Source organism: Adelges cooleyi, unplaced genomic scaffold (assembly GCF_023614345.1).
Source record: "Adelges cooleyi isolate 19-005CV unplaced genomic scaffold, UGA_ACOO_1.1 ACOO_flye_CR_arks_rails_tigmint_CR_PRNA_9, whole genome shotgun sequence".
NCBI lineage: Eukaryota > Metazoa > Arthropoda > Insecta > Hemiptera > Adelgidae > Adelges > Adelges cooleyi.
This window is the reverse complement of record NW_026096579.1, coordinates 12,824,560-12,851,062: the sequence shown is the minus strand read 5'-3', so window position 1 is coordinate 12,851,062 and position 26,503 is coordinate 12,824,560. Positions and strand designations below refer to the sequence as shown.

The window sequence follows — 26,503 nt, the reverse complement described above, 5'->3', positions numbered from 1 at the left end:
TAGCATAGCAATTATTCTAATATAGATTTTTGGCAATATATATACATTTATATTTAATATTAGTTTGGAAAACTGTCGATGAAAGTTTTATGATTTGAATAAATGGACAATTAGTTAATTATAATGTACATACTAAGATCAGCACCCTACCACTATGTTATACTGAAAGCAGCCTTATACATATGTATCGTGGATTTGTAACAATAACAATTTTTGAATGAAAGACCTAATGTTTATTACTTCCTCTCAGATATTTACACTAAATCCGTTTTATGACTGTCGAAAAAAGTATCTCTACGTATATCACAATAGCTTTGAATGCCTATAGCCCTCCGCCTCGCGGGCGCCCAATATGTTTGAGGAGGGAGTTTTGCGACTTTATTTTATTTTACTTTGGCCAGCCTCCATTGTCGAAAGGTTCTCTAACTAATTTATTAACTATATGGCAATTTCTAACAAAACTTTTTTGCTAGTATTTTGTACAATGGGAATTTTTTTGTAAAGGGCATTTATTTTTCTTGCCGTGTAAGTTCTATTACCCATTCATTCGCATGATCCATATAATATAAACACACTGCACGCCAATAATACTATTAAAAGTATCTAGGACCAGTAGGTTCAAATAAAACTTACTCTATGCATGTAATAACTAATAAGTTAAAATTTATATTTTTCATTTTACTTTTAAACAATTACGTGTGCTGAACTTTTGGTATTGTTGTAAAATAAGGTAATTTGATTTTGTTTGTTATTTCCAGTTTTGTTGGCGTGTATATTATGAAAAACATCACGAATCAAGAATTTGATTATAAATACAAAAAATTGCAGGCATCCATAAATATAACAGTATGTTTGAACTGAGTTTGTAAAAGACAAAATTCATTTCAAAACCCGGTGTCGTTGTAACTGAATTACCGGCGAATAAGTACGGATCAATGAGATCAATGAAACTGTCTACATACATGTATGGTTTTATTTTGTTAAATATAATATTACCCGACCAAAGTTTAAAACTAAAATTAAAAAAATGTATTTTACTAACATATTGATGTTAATATTATTTTGATAAAAATTATACCCTAAAGCTAATACGAGTTAACCCAAAAAATAAGTCGCCATGATTGAATTAAAATCTTTTCACCAAAAATTACCTATATTTTAAATAACCACGGACGGGGCTATGTTATATAAATAATAAGTACCTATTGTAAGTAGGTATATTAAAAAAAAATCATCTACCTAATATTGAAATTATTCGAGTAAACAATATTGCATAGCGAGTATTGTCTGCCGAGGTAGGATTAAGTTTTGAATTACAAACATTATCACAAACAAATACCGGAGAACGCTCTTAAGATCAACTCCCCGCGTATACAGACAGAATGAATACGCGGTCTATTCGTGTATTTATTGTCTAAGACGGTGATAGTAATAATAATAGTATATGTTCCTTGTTCGAGTGGAGGACAACACAACGTTTAATAAACAATAATTGGGCCGTGCAAGAACAATACATTAACCGTGGCTCGCGCTAATAATTCACATATAACACATTGCCCGACGACCGGCGGTGACGGATCAGCCCAGCATTAAAACTTCACCTACCTCGTGCAATAATTCAAACTTCCAATGTAGTAGACCGTATGTGATAATTATCGCGACTATCCGCGGTCGTTCCCGCGGGATACCGCAAATTCCCCGCGTACCCGATGTACCGGTGCGTCCCCTTTTCTCCCGCCCGATCAAAAGTTCACGGGTCAGCCTCACCCCCCTCCAGATTTCTGGTGCAGGTCACCCATTAATCTTTCAGAAATAACCGTGTCACGCACACGCTTGGTATTGTATTTGCGCCATGGCGGCCGATCATAAGTCCCGGAAACTAGCGTACCTACACACATATTATTATGTTGTTATAATATATAAATCACGGTCAAATAAATTTGGCTGCGAGCGATTTGTTTATTTACCACTTAACCCGAGTACAATAAAAAAAAATATTAATCGTATAAATTAACAGAAGCCTCCGCCCCCCCCCTCCACCGATAAAAACGGTCGGACAGGTGGAGTGGTCCAAGGAGGATGTGGGTCGGACATTACAACAGCTGTAAGTGGAATTCGCTGACCACACTCGGAACGAAAAAATTCACGATCCGGAACTTTCGTTACATTAACGCAGCACTCGCACAAATATATATATATATATATATATATATATATATATATATGGGTACGTCCAACCTAAACGGCAAACCGTATAATAATATACGGTTCACCCGAACATTCCACACTGTGTAATACAATAAAATAATAATTGTAAAACAATTCTATGCAATAGTATATTGCCTTTTATTCCTGTGTACCTACTGAACAACATATGTATAATTCATGTACTGTAGTTAACCCTCCGATAATCACCTGATTTTTGGTCACACTTAAAAAAAAAAAATTACTGATCTACAACCATCCGCCTAACGACGGTTAAGAAAATATTTCATAATTGAAGTAATTTCAAAATTGATTAAAATTAAAATTCAATACATACTGTACATAGAAAAATCCTTTGCTATACAAACATGAAAATTCGTTATTTCCTTGATCAAACATTCAAAAAGTCTCTAGGATAATTTCCTGGAATTAATTACTAATCCGTCCGACGTTTGTTCTAAGCAAATTTTTATTTAAAAAACCCTATTCCCAAAACTCCATTTTTAATAATAAACTATATTTTGTTTGTATGTAATAATTGTACTAATGTAATTAGCACAAATGTTATTGTTTTTTGTTATCTATATATTATATCACATTTTCGATACTCCTATAAATTACTTTTTTTTATTTTCTAAATAAACGGAAAACACAAAATTATATTTGACTGAATGGGTTGAAAAAAACGTTAATTGTCCAAAGGCGGTCAAAACAAAATAACAGAAATCAACTGACGACTTGTCCTAAACTTTTTTATTTGTTTTTGTTTTGTGTTCAGAATTACTTTGCAACAACGTCGTTTGTCTTAAAAGTATAAAATATTCGACTTAAGGTGACATTTGTGGTGTATAATGTAATGTACAATTATTACCGATAAAAGTGTGTGAGACAAACGCGGCAGTTTAAACCAATTATTTTAATGTCGTTCGGTGTAGTTCGCTTTTACGAAGAAGTACTTTACATTGTGACTTTAATACACGCCATCGACGGCAGCGACGGCAATTGACTATAAGTATTTTGTAATAAAAATAGAACCTTTTTTTTGTCCTTTTAGAATTTGTAAGTATTGGTACAAGTCCAAAAAATAAAAAAAAGGAGAACAAGGAATGAAAGTAAGAAACATTCCTTCTTTCGGATCGGATTCCTGTATTCGAGCCAAATATAATTCCACGGAAATCATAAATACCGAAACCTTAAATAATTGCAAGTTATTCCTCCCCTTCCAATCTGGCATCTATAATATCATAGGTAAGTACGCCCTTTAGGTATTTCGAAAAAACTAAACAAATATTGGCATATTTTACAGAGAAACTGTTGGGTAAAAAAAACCCCTATCCGCTGCCATTTGACGGCAACAAGAACGCGTTATTATAATAACTATTTTTTATTTTAAGATCCCAACCGAGATGTTATAGTTTTGATTAATGCGGGCAATATAAGACGACGTGCGAGTCGTGAGTAACACGTGTGACGCCAGCCAGACATTGGCAGATGCGAGTAACACGAACAAGACGGACTAGCTTAATGATATTAGTAAACCGCAAACAGTAGAGAGTGGCAATACAATTAATTATGTAGCCGTTCTAGGGAGAGTCCTAAGTCAAGAGCCAAGTAACACGAGAGACCACAGTGGAGAAAATTAACGTTACTCGCTATACATATTATAATATTATTACCGCGTTTTTTATTGCAAAAAAAAAATTCAAAATTCAGATTCGGAGTGCGAGAGTCAATTTGCGCCTCGTCAATGAACGAACGTGAAGCACCGTGAATATTTAATCAGTCTGCGGCAGCCCACGAACACGCAAACGGGTCATCAGATAATATATTATGGAAAATGCAAGAGCAACGTCCCGGGAAGAACAAAGGCCCGTGTACCGGTCGAACCTCGGCCCAGACAGCTTGGAGTACCCGACATGTCTATAAAGTGGTTCATAATGACGTCGGCTGAACTGACTTTGATACACTAGTAAAACGAAACCGTCACGTTTTGTCACAAGCTGACCTACATCGACAAAACCAAAACCTATCGTTTCGTACCGCCATTTTTGACGAGTCATTTACCATCATGATAGCACACTGTAAGCTTACAAAATCCATGTACCTGTGATTGTGGCTTTTTTTGCCCCTCTCCTCGTCACTGGGACTTTTTAATCGACTGCACTTGGCATATTATGCCTACATGTATATATTATATTGTGTTCAAACACTTTGGACGATAATGTAAAACACTCGGCTACGCGGTTTGTTGTATTGTTACACTATACATATTATATAGGCGTTTGCAACATACCGCCGACGAAACGGTCAAGTAGGCGTCGCGTTGACCTCGGTAAAAGCTTCTTGGTACTCAAAATTTGCGTTTATTTCTTCTTTCTTTTCCTACAGACGGAAACCGTTGTAACAATCGAGTAATTGGCAATAGTAGCACCAGCCGTTTATGCACCCTCTGACGTACAAGCTGATACACCGCAAATGCGAAAAAATTACCCTATCGTATTAGTATGGATTAAATCTTTAGTAAAAAATGTGCTAATATATAGTAGGAATAATTGAAATTCTTCTCTTTGAAACCACGCCGTTGTATTGTGGCAAGTTATTTGTCAAGTATTCAGGATTTGTACGCAGTATAGCTTAGACCGAATAATTTCAATGCTAATTTGCCAAATATTATTTAAACTTGGGATGGGCACTGGACACTAGACGCTAATGAAGTATGGAAAAACTATATTCTTAAAAATCTTCACCCGTTCACACTGTGGTCTTACGTGGTAGACAACTCACCTGAAACAAAACAAGATATCACTTAATTAGAGAAACAATTATTATTGTAAAACAAAAATACTAATGGTCGATAATGTGAATTTTTTTAAAGAACAACTACAATATTATAGTGTGTTTCAGAGCGGGCGGCAACGGTAAGACGTGACAAATTTGTCCGTATTTGTTGGGTCGTTTCAAACTTGGCAAGCACATTACTTAATTTCCAGCAGCAGATAGAGCGTCGTGGCGTATTACAAGTCGGACGGTTAAGTCCATTGTGTAAGCTCGGCGGGCTTATGCGTTGCGGAGTTGCGTACAGACGACAAGTGACCATAATAATACCATGCATGCAATATGCATGAGTTTATCGTCGTGGATGATGTTAAATGGAGGGTAAAAGATGCGGTGTCGGACCATTATGTGTATTCGCCGCACCGAAAAGTGCACGGGGCGCGCTTAAGTACTGTGCACGGCACTCCGAAGACGTCGTCCGAGCAAAACTTATTTCACCCGCGTCCGAGGCTCTTTAAATCTGCCGGCCAAAACTTCCGGTAAAGGCCGCGAGGAGATTTCAATTTCAAATTCGCGACGGACCCGAAAAAAAGTCACCTGAAAAATATTGTTCTCCCCCAGCACTTTATTTCAGTAGCCGTCTAATCCTTTCCCGGCTACAAAGTTTGTTCAGGGTTTCTTTTCTTTGCTCCGTCCGCCATCGAAATATTCCATTTACTGCTGCGTGGTCGTATGCTATATTATATATATATATATGTACATTGCACATATGTGTGTGTGTGTGCGGATTATACGGCCAACGGAAATCCCTCGAACGAAATGAAGAACTCAAAAGTTGAACCACGCTACCAACGGTCGGCGGGTAAAAAGAAAATAATACACCGCTTTCGTTATTTTCATTTTTGCGGGACAGTTTTTTTTTTTCCAGTCGATATTACTTCTACTGTATATAAAGTATAGAAACCTGCGCTTTGCGCCTGAAATGGATAATCCGATTTTTTTGGCAGAACAAACAGAAACACCGTCTATCATATTTATAACTTAAAATGCGTTTCCACTGACGACCCGTCCCGAAAGAAACCGCCTCAAGATGGCAGCGTTGGGCCTTCAACACGGTTGTTATGATGAAATGTCAAGTTCTTACGGTACATAATATTTTCAAACCTGCTCGTTAAAAGTTTTTGGACGCGCGATAAGTTTTTTGAGATCGTTAAGGTGTAAAGAAATATTGTTAACGCGCATTTTTAAGATCTCCAGGTGTTATATACTTATAATTACAATAATAAAATAAATGTGATCATGTTTTTCCTGTATTAACACGTTGTACATTCTATGCAGCTACATAGCTATAGTGTCTTTGTTGTTTAAACAATTATTCATTAACCGTTATCACAACACATTTTGTTGCTCAGCATTGTTTCTTTGCTTAAGAGAATTTTCAGTGTCTAACCTGGCTGCGATTCGTCAAATGCATAACGTGACATGTGTGTAAACTAAACGTTAACATTATGTTTTTAATATGAAAAATATATGAAAAATAATGCGTCAAATGTGTATACTAAACAATGACTTTTGGTTTTGACGTAAAGAAATTTACTTCCTTCTATATTTTATGCTTTGCTTTTATTTTGTCGAGTTAAAATCTTGGCGGTACAAATCTGTTTTGGCTCGAGAACAACGTGTTAAATATATAAATATGTGCACACAAACGAATCAAAAGAAACCGTCGACGGTGCAAAAATACAACAAACATGATATTATACTTTCTTGAAATTCATTACTGCACGGATGCAAAAAGTTAATACAAAATACTACACGAAGGTATAAAACATATTTTCATCATTAGTCATTATGTTTTTTTTTTTTTGTGTGTATTTAGTTTAAAACTGTCAATTTAAATTTTTAAGTAACTCTACTAATTGTATTTTATTTACAGCTGTTATTTATTTCTCTTACTAACTTTATTACTCAATCATTTTTTTGTTTAGTTAAATTTGTTGACGTATCTCATACAGTAAAACAAATAAGTTTTTTTTAAAACATTTTAAAAGTACAAACAAGACGTATGCCGTACGGTATTAATTTTAAGATTTGGTTTAAACATTTACAAATATAAGTACACCAGAAAGATCATACTTTTTTAGTTCAAGCTTACCGTCGTTTGTTGTCCAACTTGTCCTTTTTGTCTGTCGACAATGTCTACTTAGAAGATAAATCCCAACAAAATACTCGCGTGGAAAACAAAGAAATAATTTGGTCAGTTTTGTCGATTCAGCGAAGTCAAAATGTTGTATTATTGCCCGAGTTGATGACACGGTTTTTGTATTGTACACAAGCAGGGAAAAGAAGAGGCGGGAAAGAAGTAAAACCTAAAAAAATATAATCCTCTGGGATGGTTGGGGTTTTATTAGTAACAATATTACTAATTGTATCTTCTGTAACAACTATGACTCGAGTAAGGATATTATATTTGGGTTGTACTTCGGTTAATCAAAATATGTTATTTGTTAAATTGCATAGCGAATAATAACCCTAGCTTGAGGACGCTGAAAGCAATCGCGTACAAGACTGTAATTTCTAGATTAGGTTTACTATTATTACTTGGCTATAGGCAATATAGGCTCGCATATTGTACTAAAAATATGGCAATTACGGAGAAAACTACATCCATTATAGATGAGTTCATATACAATAAAAAAACAGAAAAAAATGTACTTCTGTATTAAGTAATCACAGAATTGCTTATCGACCATCTTAATTGAATTTCCACTATTTCACTGACACGTGGAAGGGCGTTAGTAGATTCCATACAATATAGTAATATAATATGTCTGAACAGGAAACGTGAATAGAATACACATTACCGAAATGGTATAATATTGTAAACTGTTGGAAAACAAACAGTACATTTTGACGTTTATACAATATTTCACTTTGTGTAACATTTGCACGCATATGACGTGTATTATGTACTAATATGTGATGTGACATTTTATGTCGAAAAAAATTCTTTAACCAATAAACAGGATTGCGGTACAAACGTTTTTCTTGCTTAATAATTTAATACCCTTTGCGCGTTTACATATTTAACACCGACGTGTGGTATTTTATTTACTACGGATTATTTGATGCAATGACTTTTCTCTTGCCGTCGGGTGTGCACATGTTATTATTACTACCTGATTCAACATACAAGGTGATTCACTAACTATGAGCACTGTCAATATCAAGACACTAGACTCTTTTTAACTATTCTTTTTTTTCCGTTGCACATAATTATTAGTTAGTTCCAAAATTGATATATTTTCAACTATAGTAATTACCCCCATCTCTTATGTGTTAAAACCCTTTGGACTCACCCTGTATGTGCGCGTGGGATTACAGTTTTATGTGGACCTTGTGTTTTGTATAGTTTAAAGAACAAAACCGCAGTGTCGGCTAGCGGCTACTTAAATGCGACCGGGTTGTTTTACTGTTATTATTATTTGTATTCGTCCCTTGGACATATAAAAGTCGACGTGTTGTCGGTTTAAATTCGACAATACTTAAGCCAACCCAAGCTACCGGGCAAGCACACCGGCGTATAAATAATAATAATAATATTATACTGTTTTCCGCAACAGTAATTTTTACTATGGTGTATCGTTTTCCCGGTCAGATGATAGTAATAAACTCGGTAAGGGTTTATGTCCGGCGTCGTGTCTATTGTTAGCTGTCATATATAGTAAATTCGTTCAATCGACGGGTACACCCGTGCACACATATTATATAGGCCCGGTGGTCTGGAGGATCGGGAACGGTGGGAATAAAGATAAGGTGGGAAGGTGGGGGGGAGGGAGACAAGGAGCAGGAAAAAAAAGAGCTTAACGAAATTTAATTTAGAGCTCCGCGTGCGCCCCATACGTTCAATACGCGCGGCCCGTGCGTGGTTCAATTATTTCGGTTCGTTAAGACTGCCTTCGGGTTTCGCAAATCCTAAGAAGAGATTTTTCCTCTCCTAATGACTTTTCTCGATAACAAAAAGATAATGTTTATACATGTATATATCAGAGAGGAAAATATAATGTGATTTCGTTCCGACCGTCGACCGCAAAATATTTCAGTTTTGTAACTTTGGCGACCGATTACAAAAATTATTTTTTAAACGTATATAATAATATAATATTTTTGTTAATATTACTATTTTACCAGACGTACTCACCGTCCGCCGATGGGTCGAAATCGTTCCGAGGAATTCGATTGATTTTGACATTCTCCCCCACCCCCTTCCAGCGATCGTCGTTGAGCTCGGTAGTTATTTACATTTTGCATAATACGGGTTTTCTCGTGGAATTTTTGATCGTAACGTGTACTTGGAAACGTCAGATTGGGTAATATGCCAGCGGACGTATCGAACTCTAATGAAATGTACTTGTCCAAAGATTATAAGCTAAAGAGCTAACCCAAACAATATAATACACACAAAAATGTTTTTATTTTATGTTGTACGTGTTTACCCATATATACATATATATATATATATATATATATATATATATATACACACACACACTCGGTTATTACTTTTCAAACGTGGCACTCGACCTCAAACCGTTATTGATCGCTTTTTAATTTTTAGTGCACCATAAAGTATAAAATATGGTGTGTGCCGCTCAGTTGGCAATAACTTTTGTGGTATTTGTAGATCGAACGATTCAACTACACAAGGGTTTTTTTTTTTATCAAATTACATCAAAGGTCATTCGAGTGTTGAACCGCCATTTTAATATAAAACACATCACTGGCGTGGATCAGGAGAAGAGGCTTGGGATACTAAAAACCTTTAGACTTAAAATTAGTGCTTTTAAAAATACCTAGATTTATTTTATAGTTAGAGATTTGTCGAAATAAAAATAAATACAGTGCTAAAAATGTAATTTTTAAGGTTTTAGAATCCCAAGCATTCCCAGCTGACCAAAAGCGATCAGAGCAAAAATGCACGGGGTAAGATACTCAGAAATCAAAATCACATCCAGCGTCTTGAACTTTAAACGTTGTTAGCAGGCCAGTCATACGGTAGACCGTCCTCGAGAAATGCATATATACATATTACAGTGTTTGTTCTTAAGCGAATCGACCACGACTCTTTAACGGGACCGCGTATGGACTCAAAGACTAATGCCTTTTTTTTTTTAGCGGATTGCTATTGGCTCCAAAGACGAATTACACGGTGCGCTATGAAAAATCCCAATGGACGGACGCGGCAGTGCTCATTTGTTGCAAATAAATAATCGTCGGCACCGGAATCACGTATATATATGGAACCGGAGGAGGATATCCACAGGGGCCCTAACGACCGTCCGGGGGAATGAGGAGAGAGACGAGGTGGTGTTTGAGTTTATTGGATTTTGTAAACACGTGATACAACACAACAATATTAGATTTGGCCCGTAACCCAAACGAGGTGTACTTTATCTTTGCGCTGTTGTTTATCATTGCCGCCGCGGTAAACTATACATGTACAACCTGCTAACCGTAAGTCAATGAATAAAAAACGAGTACGAATTCATCTTACCCCTCACGCTTCCGGTCCGGGTAATTACACATATTTGAAAAAGTCAAACGCGGGATTGGCATTCGAGCACGCACCTGGTTTACGGCCCACAATTATCATCGTTGCTGGAAAAAAACGCTATATTTTTCCGGCGGGGACAGAATTCAATTGCGGCGTAAAAAAACCTTTTTTTTTTTACTTTTGATCAATCCAAGATACGTGACCGCTATTTATTGTTCGACACGCGAAAACAAATTCTCGCAAACCACTCCGGAGTGTCCCCCAAAGGGTTTCCGGTCGGGATACAACAAGGGATATATTTTATTCTTCCGGCGTGGAGTTAAATGTAAAACGGGCACCGTCGATCGGAACACGAACAACCGTAAATCCCTACAAAAGTGGAAAAGTGTGTTAATCACTCCAGCGCACTCTACATCGTTCTAGAATGGCAATACTATGTGGAACATCTCATAAAAATAAAATAGGATTCGATTAAAAATAAACACAACTGTTTATTGATGAAGTTTAGCTTTAATAGTGGTTCATAGTTGGTTGTGGAAAATTCCTATAATTATTTGAGATTATTATAATGCATACATATTTTAATTTCTATCCTATAGTTGATAATATTATAATGTCATACTACATGAAATATTATTACACTAATTGAGGGGGGAGAGCCATCTGGTATTTCCCAGAATCTTAATTTATAGCTAAATATATTGTGTGTATCTATTATAGAACAATAATGAGGAAGATTAGTAGTTAACTTTTAACATTCAAATATGAATGTGGTATTTAACAGTTTTTAAAAATAAAACCGGTTTTTAACATTTTTTTTTGAAATCTTTTGTTGCAATATTTTTAACTAAAAAAATGACTTAAGAGACTTAACGTGTAACAACCAGAGTTTAGGGCACCTGCGCCGTTTTCAATTGATGATTTCCTATCCAACGCATGTCAATGAGGCTAATAACAATTGAAATATATCGTTATTAAATGGATTGAGAATGGTTTGCATAAAAGATAAAAGTTGAATTCAAATAAAATTTTTATAATACGGCGCCCAGTATAGACAATTTAGCTACTCGACGGAATTGTGGCACCGCGCTGTTACAGCACAAGTGAGTTTATCCACTTACTTTAACACGTCTTGTTATTACTCTTTATTACTCTTGTATTCTAATGGAATTGGACTACTATTTGTTATTGGAAAACATTTTTGACGTTTTGCAACATGTTACCATTTACGTTGTTGTTCAGTTTAGAGCAAATCACTCATTTGAGGGACGCATGGATACACACAATACTTTACCAAAGAAATTTTAATAAATTAACAAAACCATACTCGAAAAATATCTTGATTTCTAAAAAAATTGCAAGAAATTTCCTATTATTATTGTTGTGTTATTATAATATTGTAATAACGATAACTCATTAAAAATGTATCTTAATTATTTAACAGTTCAAGTTTACAAAATAATTACAGTTATTTTTCTATATTAATATCAATTTATTAATGCTCCCCTCGATAGTTCTTGAGATGCTCCTGACCTCTCCCCGTGTTTTATTTAAAGTTCCTATTCACACATCAATAGAAATCCAACTCCTTTTCATATTCTTATTCATTCCACATCTTATAGACAGTGTGACCTTTGTCCATACAGCACTAATTGTAAGTTTTTTATTTATTGTTATCTCTATGTTATATCTTATGTCTAGATTTATTTGTTTTATCTTACGTTTAAATGTATTATTATATTAGCTATTGAACTTATTAACAGCCGATTGGCATTTAAACTAAAATAAATAAATATTTATTTGTACAATTATTTAATTTTTTTGTTTATTCGATTAATATGAAACGTATGTTATTATTTGTTTTTGTTCGTTTCAATTTCTTACAGCCAACAGGTCTACTGATAGTTTTCTTTATCTATTTAAAAATATATTTAAATAATAGTGATGCTTTATTTTTATTTATTTATTTTTTAACAAATACTTAAGTTTTTCGTGTTTCTATATCGCTGTTATTCTTGTAATAAATCAATAATCGTATTATTGTTTGCTTTGCTATAAAATGCACTTGTTGAATGCGAAATGCTTTTTGACAAATTGATTATTTTAATATTTAAAACGAGTGTAACTGTGTTGGGAGTTGTAAAAGCACGTCTCACTGCTGTAATGGATGTGCACGGGGGAAAAAATCGCACCCCCGTGGAATAGAGTAGTAACGTTATGGCAGTGAAAAACAAATTCCATTTAAACTGACAATCGGATAGCTGTTGAAGTAATGTTTTTTTCTTCTCTCCAGCCTACGGTTAAAGAGCTTACATTTTTTTTTATTATGTATAAATCGATATGCTTGTATCAGTTTTTCAGTGCTGCTTATATGGATCTTTTCGATTACACTTGTACATACATACAAGCAATAAGCATAACTCTGGCGACTGTCGTTTGCACTGCAATTGACAGGGAATTATGCACCGCGAAGTTTGAAGACAAAATTATTTTAGAGGAAAAGCCATAATATCGTTATTATTAATTTTATGTAGTTCAGTAACAGACAGCAGTCGTGTACCTACCGAGTATATGAAAAATAAAACGTATCCAACTGTGGGATGTGAAACAGATGTTTAATAGAAACAAACATATTATATAAAATACACATTTGTTTTGATTGCCGATTTCCAATAATGTTAAATGTATAGCAGTAAAGTTTACTGTATCGTCGTCGTTTGCATATTGCCTGTCAAAAACGATTATCCGTTCGGATATTAGAAAAAAGTGTTTGCGCACACGGCCAGGAGTAGTTTACATAATGCGTTATTAATATTATAAAGTTTCTTCAACAACGATTTGATATCATAACCAATCTTTTCGTCGCTGAGAGGTTTTCTAAACGATTTTTTTTTTATAAATACATTATAACGACGCTATAAAATATTATAAGGGCGACGGCAATGTATATAAATGAAATCACTATATATTTACCAGGGACGCTCTTTAACGTGAAATTCAAAAAACAAATAAGAATTTGATGAGTTGGTTTAATTACCGGCGTGTTTAATCGCCGCCACGGAAATTATTACCGCGATTTAACCATTAATATAGTTTGCTCTCGTCAGCTCTTGATGGGTAAATATAATTCCATTAGCTAGGCCTTTGAGAACTTTTAATGTAATATCAATAGGCCATCAACTTGACGGCAAAATCAAACGTTTACAGCCAAAACAATTTATCCTAAAATAACGAGTCACAACTCAATGAAATGGTTATAAAGAGTAGGCAATTTTTGAAACCTGTTTATGTTTTGCATAAAATAAGTCATATGACGTCGAGTTTTTAAACTTTGGAAACATTTTAAACAAAATCAAATCAAATTTGATAACGTTATTATTTCTAAAGGTTACAGAAAAAGTAGCTAGGTGTAAATCCACAAGGAACACATTTAATATTTATGAGAATTATGTAGACGACATAATATACTCATACTTAAAAATTACTAGATGAACCAAAGTTATTGTTTTTCTGGATATGATACATTCTATAATACACAAACATCTATGTTCTGTGTGATTTTTATAATATGTATTAGATATTTTTTGTTATATTTGTATGTATTTTTTTAATTGTTTGTACTGTTTATTAAAATACCTTTATTTTATGTGTCTTAAATTATTACTATTTAATATGTTATTTGTGTGTGTTTTTAAATTGTACTTGTAACAATAACGTCTATAGGTGTTATACTATGTTACTATAATACTGGACTAGGGTAGGGGATGCTATACCTCCTCCAAGTGGTCTCCTCTGTCACCCGTGACTTTAGTGTGTTTCGGAGTTTTTTCCAAAGTGACCAAAAACTGCAAACCTTACACGATGAACACACGAAACGAAATGGCATCAAACCAGACGTCTCCTCGGACCTCTTTGGCTATTTCGGCAAAAAACAAATATTGGACTTATCGTATACTGCAGTAGGTAGGTATATAAATCGTTTTTAGGTAATTTTTTACCGCAAACGTTTACTTTTTCCAAAGGTAAAATATTTATCAGTTAAACGCGCGGTGGTGTAAGTGGTTTTTGGTGTTGATTAAAAACAAAAACAAAAAAAGTGTCGACCTAGTCCGACGAACCGGTATGGATATTTTTTTTCGGCTATTAAAAAAAAAAAAGGTCCGATATTATTTTCTCGAATCGTTTTATTGGGTGTAAACACTGGAAAGGATGACTGATAAACGTTCGATAAATTACGTTTAATGGTGTGAAATTAGTGGAGCGGTCGGATTTCCGTACGGTCCATTTACCTTCTTCGGGTTTCCTCTCCTCGCCGTCCACTTTCCGCAAAGCGTATGCCAATTTTGCGCGCGTTTATTACTATTATTTTATTTATGAACGAGGCACAAAAGCAAGCAAGCCGCCGCCATGCCATGATCATTACCCCGCCGCGGTTCATGATATTATATGCATAATATTAGCGCTGTGAACGATTCGTGTATACCGCACCACCTCACCACAACACGTGGTCCTGTTGCATTTTTATTTTTGAAACGCATTTTTTTAAATTGATTTGTAGACTTTCAAAGGAAGTTGAAAAAATACACAACAGCACACGCGCGCGTGTTATACTTGGTCCAAAACGGTTGCACGATTAATTTTTTTTGTTTATTTTACCAAAAAAAACCGGCTGTGATACAAGTAGTGTATTTAGTGGACTGTAATGTTCTGTAAAAATAACGATGCCTTTGATAACTTTGCTATAGTTGAAACGTGAAACGTTGGTACAACAAAAGTTTTCCGTTAGTCCTGTTGGCTAATAATCCTTGTAAATATGAAAAGACAAAACAAACACTTTTATCTAAACCTAGCCGGTCGGTTGTCATCAAACCGGTGACGATTAGTAAACTTAGGCTGTAAACCTTTTTACAAAAATCAACAACTATTATTAATTATTGTAAGTAGATATGTAACATTTCGTACAGACGACTATTTTAGAATAATTCACGGCCATAAAATATGGCATAAAGTCTTAGCATTTATAAAATGTTTTAACAGCCAATAACACTATTGACAGCCATTGACGCCAAAAGAACATAGATTTTAATAGCTGCAATAACCCGAGAGAAGGGGTATCCGAATGCAGAACACGAAAACTATTACATCGAACCAAGGGTCGAGGTCCAACACTGTTTTCGCGGTAAGTACTCCAAAAAAGTTTTTCACGTATCCGATTAGCCGAAGGCGCTGGTCTAGAATAAGAAGAATTAAAGTAGATGGCAAACGGATTTGGCACGACTTCGTGCCAGGCCGGCACGAGTAGTTTTTCTCACTGGGATCGAATTAAACGAGCCCAGGTCCGATAAAGACATTAGCTCGAGTGCTGGCAAACAGCGCCGTTGCGAATCCGATTAGAACACAAGAAAAACACTTAATAACGCGATAGGAAATTAGTCGGCGATTGCTGCTACACCGTTCAAGAGGACAATTACGTTAAAAGGAAAAAGTTAGGTGCGAGGGTGTGAATAATGCCACACGGTACCGAAAGGGGGGGGGGCATGTAAAACAAAATCGACTAATCCTCGTGTTGAAGTTTAAACTGAATTCGCTACGTCTTACCCCGAACTACCGTATAGTAGTGATGCATGTGCCAGCTCAGCGTTTGTTAAATACTTATTTGAATTTCAATCTGCGACGGGTTCCTCTTATTGAGCCTCTTAAAATCAATTTGTGATATGCTTGCATGTGGTTATAGTTCCACTCGCACGAACTTTCATATTTGTTTTGTAAATATATTATAATATAATAATAGACGGCAGAAGCCTTAAAAATATAGCACCGTTCCACCTTTGGCGTGGAAATCGAGGGCGATCGGCCGTTTAGATAAAATCTTTTCCTTTATAGCGCGACACGCCGTTGTGAGGCTTCGATAATGACCCGAGGGCGAACCTGGGGGGAAAGTCTCATAGTAGTGGTAATGAATACGGAATAGGAGGAGCCCCATTGGTATGGCGTCAATAATTGTCAAAAGAAAAACGGATATTTAGGTTTTTCAAAGCTCCCGCCGTTGTTTCCCACGAGTTAATATATATTAATAAAATTCCTGTAAAAATTCACTGACGCGAAAAACGACAACAATATATTTTCATAGTTGATTTAACTGAATAAATTGGTTCTTCCGCCGAATTTTTTTGTTCAGTTGACTCGACTTAATAGTTGCTAAAACCGAAAATCACCAGCAGCCTCAAGTTCAGTGTTATTTTGTTTCTAAATAAAAAAAAATGTATGTATAAAAATTAAAGCTCCGAAAGTTTTTAAGTCGATTTTCAGGAAACCCCTACTGAAATTATGACACGAGTAGCACAATATCATCGAAATATATTTAGCTATAATAGTTTTACATAAAAAAAAAAGTGTATAAACACTTTTAGTTACCACGAGACGTTGGTAGTTTATTTTATGAAAAAGTGAAAACTGGAATCAAATGTGCGACGGTCTAACCGAACCAACTACTTATATACATAGTGTTGAAAATGGTCATAATGTGTTGTACGTTCAGATATTAGAATGAGTAGGGTTTAACTCTGGTTTGGAGGTTTTCTTAGCTATATATGTAAAATATAAATAGGTCGTAGGTCACTGATGATAATTTTCTCGCAAAAGCAGAGCTGACAGAAGCTAATTTGTCAGAATTAATAATAATTCATCCCTTGGAATTCTACGTCGGCCGTAAATTGTAAAAAAAAACACACAGCAGAATTAGCGTTTTATTTGAACAGAGAAAAATATTTATAACAAAAAAAAAAAAAAAGGTGATCCGATTATAGTAAGTTGCATTATTTATGGTTATGATCTTTGATCCCCTGTGGGTATCACGGTTCGCACTTTTGTCGCTGTAAATTCATGTTAACAAATATTTATAGGACTCTGACAAAACATATTAGTATTTTGTTACTTAATAATTGAAATGAAAATTAAAATAATGTCAACTAATTGTAAACGTGTTATTAATGTTATTACAAGCTGTAACTTTTTGGTAATTGAAGTTATTCCCTTCATTCATTCCTGTATTCGTTTCAGAGTCAAGTTAGATCTAGTTTCTTAAGTAGCTGAAAATGCTGCTAACAGAATATATTTAAAAGTGGGTATGTGCCTTTTTTCCAATTAAATTATTTCATTCAAATGTTTACACCGAGTATTTTTTAATAATTACTATTAGAACTGAAAATGATTTGTATTGTACTTCATAAGTTACTTAAACTAAACGTCTTCTATGGGCGAACTCTTTGTTTTAGCTTCGATGCGTAGCTAGGAAAGTGTTGTTTAACAATTTTTATTTTTTATTTTTGTATCTAGACCCATGATTTATTATCTAAACAACTGAACCGACTTTTACATGTAGCAAGTCTTATAAATCAGAAATTGTACCTGAAAGGAATTGGGCCGAACATTTGAAAAGTGTACAAAATGTACATACTTTCCAACTTGAAACTACGGCGTGCTATTATTTTTTATTTTACAAATAATCGAATTGGCTTCTTTATGTATATAGAAAATTCTTTAGGTACACTACTATCAAAGCGCCATGCCAAACAAAAAATTTTTTAAAAAACCTTGCCCTTAGAAGCTTTGGAGAATTTTTATTTATTTCTCCTACATGTATATATATTGTCATCTAGAGATTCACTTTAAAACGTTTATCTGAAACTTCAAATCACTGATAATATTTTGATCCATATTATTTAAACACAATCTACCGTTCACACTAAAAAAAAGTATGAACACGGCAACAATACACTATTGTTTCATAATCAATAAACAATATTTATAATGTTCATCCAAATGGTTTCAGGCAGTCATTCATATTTCATTCGTATTGTCATAGGGTAGCTACGGCAACGAGTCGATAATAATTAAAAATTATCAACGACCGTTCCACAAGCGAAGACATTATCTGAGAATAGCTTCAAACAAATTTACCATTATAAGGTATGTCTAAACGACTTGTGTACACAATTCAGACGGAAAACGAAAACAAACAGAAATAATTGATTATGTGTACACATATTATAATATGAAAACACATACAAATTTACTTTTATTTGTAATTATAACTATGACCTATAAGAATGTTGACAAGTTACATAGGAAATCGAAAGCCAATTTCTATGAAATATCATATATAACATTTTTAAAGTTACAATTACTTATTTTTGGGATTTGGATACCAATAACAGTTCAGTTATTGGCCGTGTTCTCATGAAAAATGTATCTAGCGTCTCCGTAAACGCAACCATTTAGGTGAGATCTTTATAGATATACCGTGTGAAGTCTATTCATCCTCTTACTTTTTTTTTCTTCTCCTGCTCCCTCGACGGGAGGAAAACTCGAAAACAATGAGAAATACCAATCGTCTAAATGGATATAGTTTCTATAAGCCTGAAAATAAATATTTTATCTACTCTAAAAAGTGACATTATTTTATATTTTCTGTTACTAATACATTTTCAATCTATTACTTCGGATAAAAGCACAGTGAAGAACACGTTAGTTGGAATAGCACTTCATAGGTAACAAGCCTATCCGGAGAAATTACTGTTTTAAAGGTAGTTTGCAGTTGCTGAGGTAATTTTTGGCGGGTATTTCTGAAACTAACAAGTCATGTCGTTGAAATCAAATAACAGATTTTAATATACAGGCGGTAAAATAATGAATATGCATATTGGTATATTATGGGATAAAAAAGAAGTTAAATACTATTATGAAAAAAGTGTAACACGAATGTTCGGTTGCCTGTTGTGAAGTAGTTAATATGCTCATTATAGTTGTATTTTTATAGGGAAATTTGAGGCTAAAAAATTACACGAAAATACTCGTTTTATTATAAAATATCGACAATCCTCGAGTGGATTTCGCGTTGAGGTAGGTACTGCTTCCCAAAGACCCGACCCAAGTGATTTCAGGTCCTTTTTTATGCATATCCTGCGGCGACAGCGGCCAACGATGCGGTACATTCAAAACCGAACGGATGTTCGTCCCCCAAACGATAATAATTGCCACAAATAGCCCGAGGGTGCCGACTCGGGAGCATCGTACAATGTTGATGTTTGTACATAAGGCGAATGATTACGCACTTATTTGGGGTAAGGAAGTATAGAGGGGTAAGAAAACGGTTGTGTTTTTTTCCTGGAAATGCAAAGGGAAAATAGGAAATCGACATCGAACGCTAAGGGGAACGTCGCGACGGACATAAGTATACTATTTAATGCGTTATAGTCGGTCGTGTGCGCGTGTTAGGCCAATTGTACAATGCACAAGCTCATATACCTACTTTTAAAAGTCTGCTATTAAAATATGTATGACTAAATTACACGCTGCCGGACTAGAACTCGGTTGTTAGAATATATATTATGCGAAGCGCACCCGGGATAACGACAGGTTTATGTGGATAACTGTACAAGAAAATAAAAATAGTCATAAGTCGCAGCGTTTGCGTGTGAATTCAACGATGATGCCTTTGTAACGGCAAGAATTACCGCTAAACCGGGAAGTATAAAAACTAGGAATAACGATATTAATGAAAATATTAAGTTTAAATATGGCGCTGAGATTGCGGTGGATGACGACTGAGAACCATCAAAAGTCACTGTATTAAAGCTGAAAGGCCAACTCGTTTGACACACGGCAGGGTAGCATTGCCTTCTTAATAGCACATGCTCGCTCACACATATACGGGATAAATACAAAAAAAGCGTATGGTGTAATATAATATGTATATATTATGTACTCGACCCACTTATTCTTTTGCACGTGTGCTGTGACTCGGCTGAGCTTATACGCGAATAAGTTATTATAATGGAACTATACGATACGGAGGTGGAAAAAACCCAAGCGCCTTTTCAAACAGTTTAAACTGCATAAGTGGTGTCATATTCGCGCCAGTTCACTTTCAATTTGCATATTATTCAACGGGGATTGAAATAAAAATTTAATATTCCGAAACGAGTAATTTTTTTCTTTTTTTTTCAGAATACCGAGCCTATTGAAACGCACGGCGGCGTGAAAGTAGTAGCTGGGAAGTATATACAGAAGTGCCGCCAAAGAGAGGAGTTCAGGTGAAATTAAAATTAATACCGTTCACCGGAAACGAAGGAGTTCATTTCACGATTTCATGCACCGACACAAGTCATAATATAATATATAACTTGTAAACAGCGCGAGAAGAACGAAAAAGTTTTGTTTCGGATATTTTTCATAATAATGTATATTATTATACCGCTTCTTAGCATCTCGCTGTATATCTTATACACACAGTGACGGATATTGTAGTATTTCCAAAGTTTTTTTTTTTTTATACAGTATACCTAACCTTTTTCTACCGCGGTAACGCGTCTGCTGGGAATACAGAGAGGGGTTGAATCAAAACCGAAGACCCCTTTTTACCGTATATTACCTATATATATATATATATATATCGATTAACACATCCGCGTAGTCGCATTTGCCAAAAAAAAAAACAGAGTTATTATTGCTATATTGTACCATAATTTACTACCAAAGTAAAAATAAAACTATACGACTGGGATGGATTTTTTTCATTTGCCTTTGTCTTTGCGTCACCGCCGCCAGAACGCAATAACGGTTTGCGGTACTATTGTTCAGGCTACCGTTTAAGAGTTATGGATGCCGAAAACAGTGCTTTAGCCAAACACTGATACGGACATGACCGGGCAACGTGGAGGCCCAGGGGTTGTGGAAGCAAGTTGCACTGGGCAGAGGGATGGGTTTTCTCGAATTTCACGGGTCGTTTGCATTGTCGCCGGCACGAACCCCGTGCTGGCTTGATGAACGCAATTAAAATCGAATTAAACGTTCTCTGACCGTACCGCGACCGCCTTGTTTCTTTATTCTTTTTAATAAAACAAATTAATAACAATTATGACCGCAATGTATTTTTGCAGCTCATAATGTGGGTACGTTATTGTTATCAGGTCGAGTACTATGCGAGCACATGCCACGTCATAGTATAATAATTATTATTGTACTTGTTGGCATTTCGGATTACTCTCAAGCTAACGACGACGACAGCGGAGACCGGAAGCGTAGCGCGGTCTCGTTTGGCAAAATCTACATACCGTTTGTACTACTTGAAAAGGAACATTCCACCTAGCCCGAATTTTGCTAAGTGAACATTATAATGTTTTCATATAGTTAGGCAAATTTCTAGTTTCCATATAGGGTGAAATCATAATGTACATATGTATATATATATATACATTTAATACTGTTTTACCGTACATTTTTTTGTTATTCCAACGGCTCACCGTTTTTAAACGATAGTAGATTATTCAAATAAGAAATCCCCAGAATTTTAGATCCCTAGCTCAACTCTAAGTACTTTAAGAATTTTTTTTTGCATTTTATTACCATTTTTCATTAAACAAAATGTTAACTTAAGTAGTAAACAAAAATTTATCAGTTTGAAAAAAAGGTTTTGAAGCTAAAATATGACATTAGCAAATATTTCTATTTCATGATAATTATAAAAAAGTATTTTTTAGACATACCTATTAATAAATATTATGTAATATACATACAATAAACGTGGACAACTGTATGCTTAAAAAATTAGGGTTACACAAACAAAATAGAAGTAAAATAAATGTTTCTCAAAAATGATCACCACAAACATCAACTTATCCAGTTTTATAGTTTTCATTGTTCAAGAATAAAATCATTTGAGCATAGCTGTATACATCTTTATTGGTTTTATAAAACGTTAATGGACTACTGTGAGTGATCCTAACAAGGGTTATAGAACCAATAAAGTTTTATACAACCAATGGCTTTAGAAGATTTTTTAATAAGATGTGCATCATTAAATTGAACGCATAAATCTCCAGCGTCATCTAATAAACGTAAAATGGCCGATTATTGTTTTTTTAAGTGAAGAGGATAAAAGTATATAATATACAAATTAATTAAATAAAATCGGAAAAAATATTATTAGCTTTAATAATTTTAACTTTGTAATCTATACTTCACTATACTTCATAAATATTTTATATTAATTTATTATGTATTATTAAATATAATTCGAATTTAAAACATCTACATATAGTGATGAAGAGACAATGATTTTAAAATAAATTTAACTTTGATTCGACTACTCGGAACAGAAAACTTACTCAATTTAATAAATCGAGTGTTGCTTCTATCAAGGAATATTTGCAGAACTGTTATATTCCAAAGTTCTTCCAAAAATTAATCTCGTTGAATGGGTCTAAGAAAAGTTATGATTATCAAAAGTTGTATTACAACTTACGCCATAGATAACTTCTCGTCTTGCAATATTAGCCAGATAGAAATAAGTCGACCTTTGTACTACATTATTATTACACGCTAAGCAACATTAATATTAAAACAAAGGTAACAATAATTATTATAGCATTTTTTTCTTGAGAAGAAAAATATAATGTTAATATTTGAATAACCTTTTTTTGTATTACAATTTACTATGATTTTTACATTTATAAAATATCCACGTTTATTGTAATACTCGTTCTTATCTTGTTAACTAACGTGAATTTTTTTAAGAAAATTGGTAGTTATAAAATTAAAAAAATAAAACAAGAAAAAAAACATTCTCCCCCCAGCGCACTTTTTTTACGCCCACTTGCGTGCAGAATTCCCACGCGGTTCGACCATACCTTACACTGCATACTTATACTTCAGATATGAAACAAAAATAATTGAACTTCTTACAACTACTAATACGGCTTTGTGTGTGTGTGTGTGCTTTATACGTACGGTGTAATTTATACTCTGGCATAAGGCCGATACGTCACGCGTTATGCTTTAATACTTACATTAAGCCATACAATAATGGCATTATAGAGTAACATGTATTTTCCACCACGAATTTAAATAATATCTTAATCGGTTCTTTTTCACGTGTATCGCAATTACATGTGACGGAAGTAAAAGCTCACGTTATATGTAATTTATGGATATTTTACCGCAATAAACGCTGCAAATTGAACGCACTAGGTATAATAATTAATTATGCACGTTTTTGTTTTTAACACCAAACGGTGGCGATGACATCATAAACAATTACTATTATCCCAGACTATTGGGCTTAATCAAAGTAATACAGGACTAGGAGGAATTAATAGAAATTAAAAGAAAAATTAGAAGAACAGAATATGAAAATAGGTTAAGTAGGTCTAAAATAGAATGTTTGGTGTTAAAATTTGGAAATGAAAAAGATTTAGAATGAGACAAAAAACGTGTAAATGCTTGAAGAACAAATTGAACCGGTATATATGGTGGTGAAACGTGATACGTTTTCAACAAAAGGTTTAAACAATACAATTCTATGAATCAGCACAGACAGGCTACCTACCTGTTTACAGATGTCTCAAGTGCTTTTCAGTTCTTGATAAGATAAAAGTTAATGAAAACTTGTGCTAAAAAATATTTCACAATAAGTAATAGGAAATGCTTCGAACTCTTTGGGGCTTCTTGTATTTGACTAAAGTTCTGCTCTGCGGTCCGAGCTACTAACGAAGTGACCAATTCCAAAGACGTTCAAGGCAAACGCACTAGCTTACGGCGTTGAAGGGCCATTTATAATTTGGTCGGTCCCAGAATTTCCTTTGTGAGGAATAGCGCAGTGCGGATAACGTTTTTCAAGCCATATTCAACCCCTTAGATGTTTGAGATAAAATAGAAACATGAAGGGACCGATAAGGTCACTTTGCAATACTTTGAACGGTACACCGAGAAACGTTTCTTTGATAAATCAAACCATTGACTCTTGAGTAAGGCAGGAGATTAATCGATAAACGGGCGCATGTTTATTTTTTACCAAGAGCCAATAACAATACTGTCATGATTTTTTAAACATCGCTTCAGTGAACGGTTGATTTGATTATTTAAAGTTATATCAAACGTTAAGTCGTTCGTTGTTATATTGGCACAGGTTTGTTTGTCGAAATCGAAAACAATGAGAAATGACAATCGAAATGTCTCGAGTTCAGATAGAAGGCTACTGTTGTTTCGACCATAAAAGATTTTCTCACTAAAACAGACTATTAAAACAAATGACGGAGAAACGTAGAGATTGCTTAGATATTCACGGTAATAATAAATGTTAGAATATAAAACAAAAAATGAAAATTAAGGAATGTTTCAATAACGGAATGTTTGTTCTGAAATTGGCTTTAAGCCAATATATACTTTATTATATGCATTTTTTTTATAGTTTTTATAACATCACAATTTATTATATCTTCAGATTTATTTTTTAAAGAATTTTGTACTTTTCCTTTGCATACCGATCGTCGTGACCGTTCAACCGACGGTATGGGGGTATATCTATTTTGGAAACGATAGCTAACGTTATATTTTATTAGGGGTAGCGGAATTCTTCCCATATCGTTGCGTGCCCTGAACACACGGCGATAGTCAGCGGCGTTCGTCGGAATTTCAGAAACAAAATACATGTACAAAAGTGACTATGCGTGGACGGAGAGAGTGGGCGAAAAAAGTCCAAGTACACGAGTATGGAGAAAATGACCCTTATAATAACAATAACGCGGACCGAGAATGTCCAAGGGTGACCGGCGGGCCGTGTACGGATATACGTACTCCGTCTCTTGGCCGTCGTGTGTTCTTTGACAGGGTGAAATTATTGCGGGGAGGCGTATCCCCGGGGGTCGGGCCGCCCCTGGCTCCCGGGTAGTAGTCCGATATCGAACAGGGCAAATGCCTGGCCGTCACAAAATACCGCGTTTGGCCTTTTTGCCTGCCATATAACATAATACCGTGTGCGATCATCGGGGGCGCACTAAACGTCAACCGGCAATAAATCCGAAAACGACGACAAGATAAACGCATTAGCAATACAAAGTGGCCGGGTCCCGAGTCCAGGAAATTAACAAGGAACAAACCGGCCCTCCACCAGAAGCGGGCGGTGCAGATAAATACATTTCCGGCATAGGTTACTCGCGGGATTCCCAGAGTTTTACGGCCAATACGTTACACGACACACACAACAATATATAATATGCGATAATGCACTCTGCGGCAAAATTTGTCCGCCGGCCATATACATTCGTGCCCACGTATTATGTTATAAAACAACATAAATATATATTATTAATCTCTAGCAAGCTCCTTCACCCCTCCCCTCGTTGCATACATCCTAATAGACATGTTTTTCGATAGAAACAAATATTTTATACCCTACTCAGCTTCACATACAACCGAATAGACCATTTAATTTGAACAAATTATCGCGCATTATTAGTCAGCATGGATCATCAAGTTTTTCGACATTAACTACCATGTTATCAAAGTTTTCTTTATTTAATACTCCAAAAAATCAAGTAAACCCAGTTCATTTTTTTTCACATTGTGAGGTTTTTCGCGCAAAAGTAATATCTTTCAGTGCCCCAGTGAACCAAGTCCTTAGCTCAATGCCGAAAAATGGCAACATGTACATACTGCACTGTACCACAGAGTAGATTATGCGAAAAACAATTTAGGAGCCAGTTACTGGAAATCTGCCGTGTTGGACTTAGTTCACTTGTGCTCTGAGCTCTCAATAATTTATGTTACCTGGTCGGGTTTTAAAAATTTTAAATATTTAAAAATTAGTTTTGGCAATAGATTTAATTTATCAAAATTGTAATACAAATTTTAGACAACTTTATGACAATACTATTGGTATTGAATAGGTGATATATTATATGAATTGTATTGGAAATATACTATTCAATGAAAATCTAAAGTTTATAAAATGTTATTGGACAAATATTTGCTCTTAATCATTTGAAAGTATTTAAAAAATATTTTCATTTGTTATAAAAAGCTTTAAAAGTACTTATATATATATATATAGATATATATATACATAATGTTGTGTCTAGTATTCATGGGCAAAAAGTATAATTGCGTTATAATATAATACAATAGTAGTTC

At 34.7% G+C, this 26,503-nt stretch overlaps 1 protein-coding gene across 2 annotated transcripts in view; it reads right to left on the bottom strand.

Moving 5' to 3' along the window:
- Positions 1-26,503, bottom strand: part of LOC126846871 (semaphorin-2A) — a 247,954-nt gene that overhangs the window by 92,626 nt on the left and 128,825 nt on the right. The gene's annotated exons all lie outside the window — the stretch shown is intronic.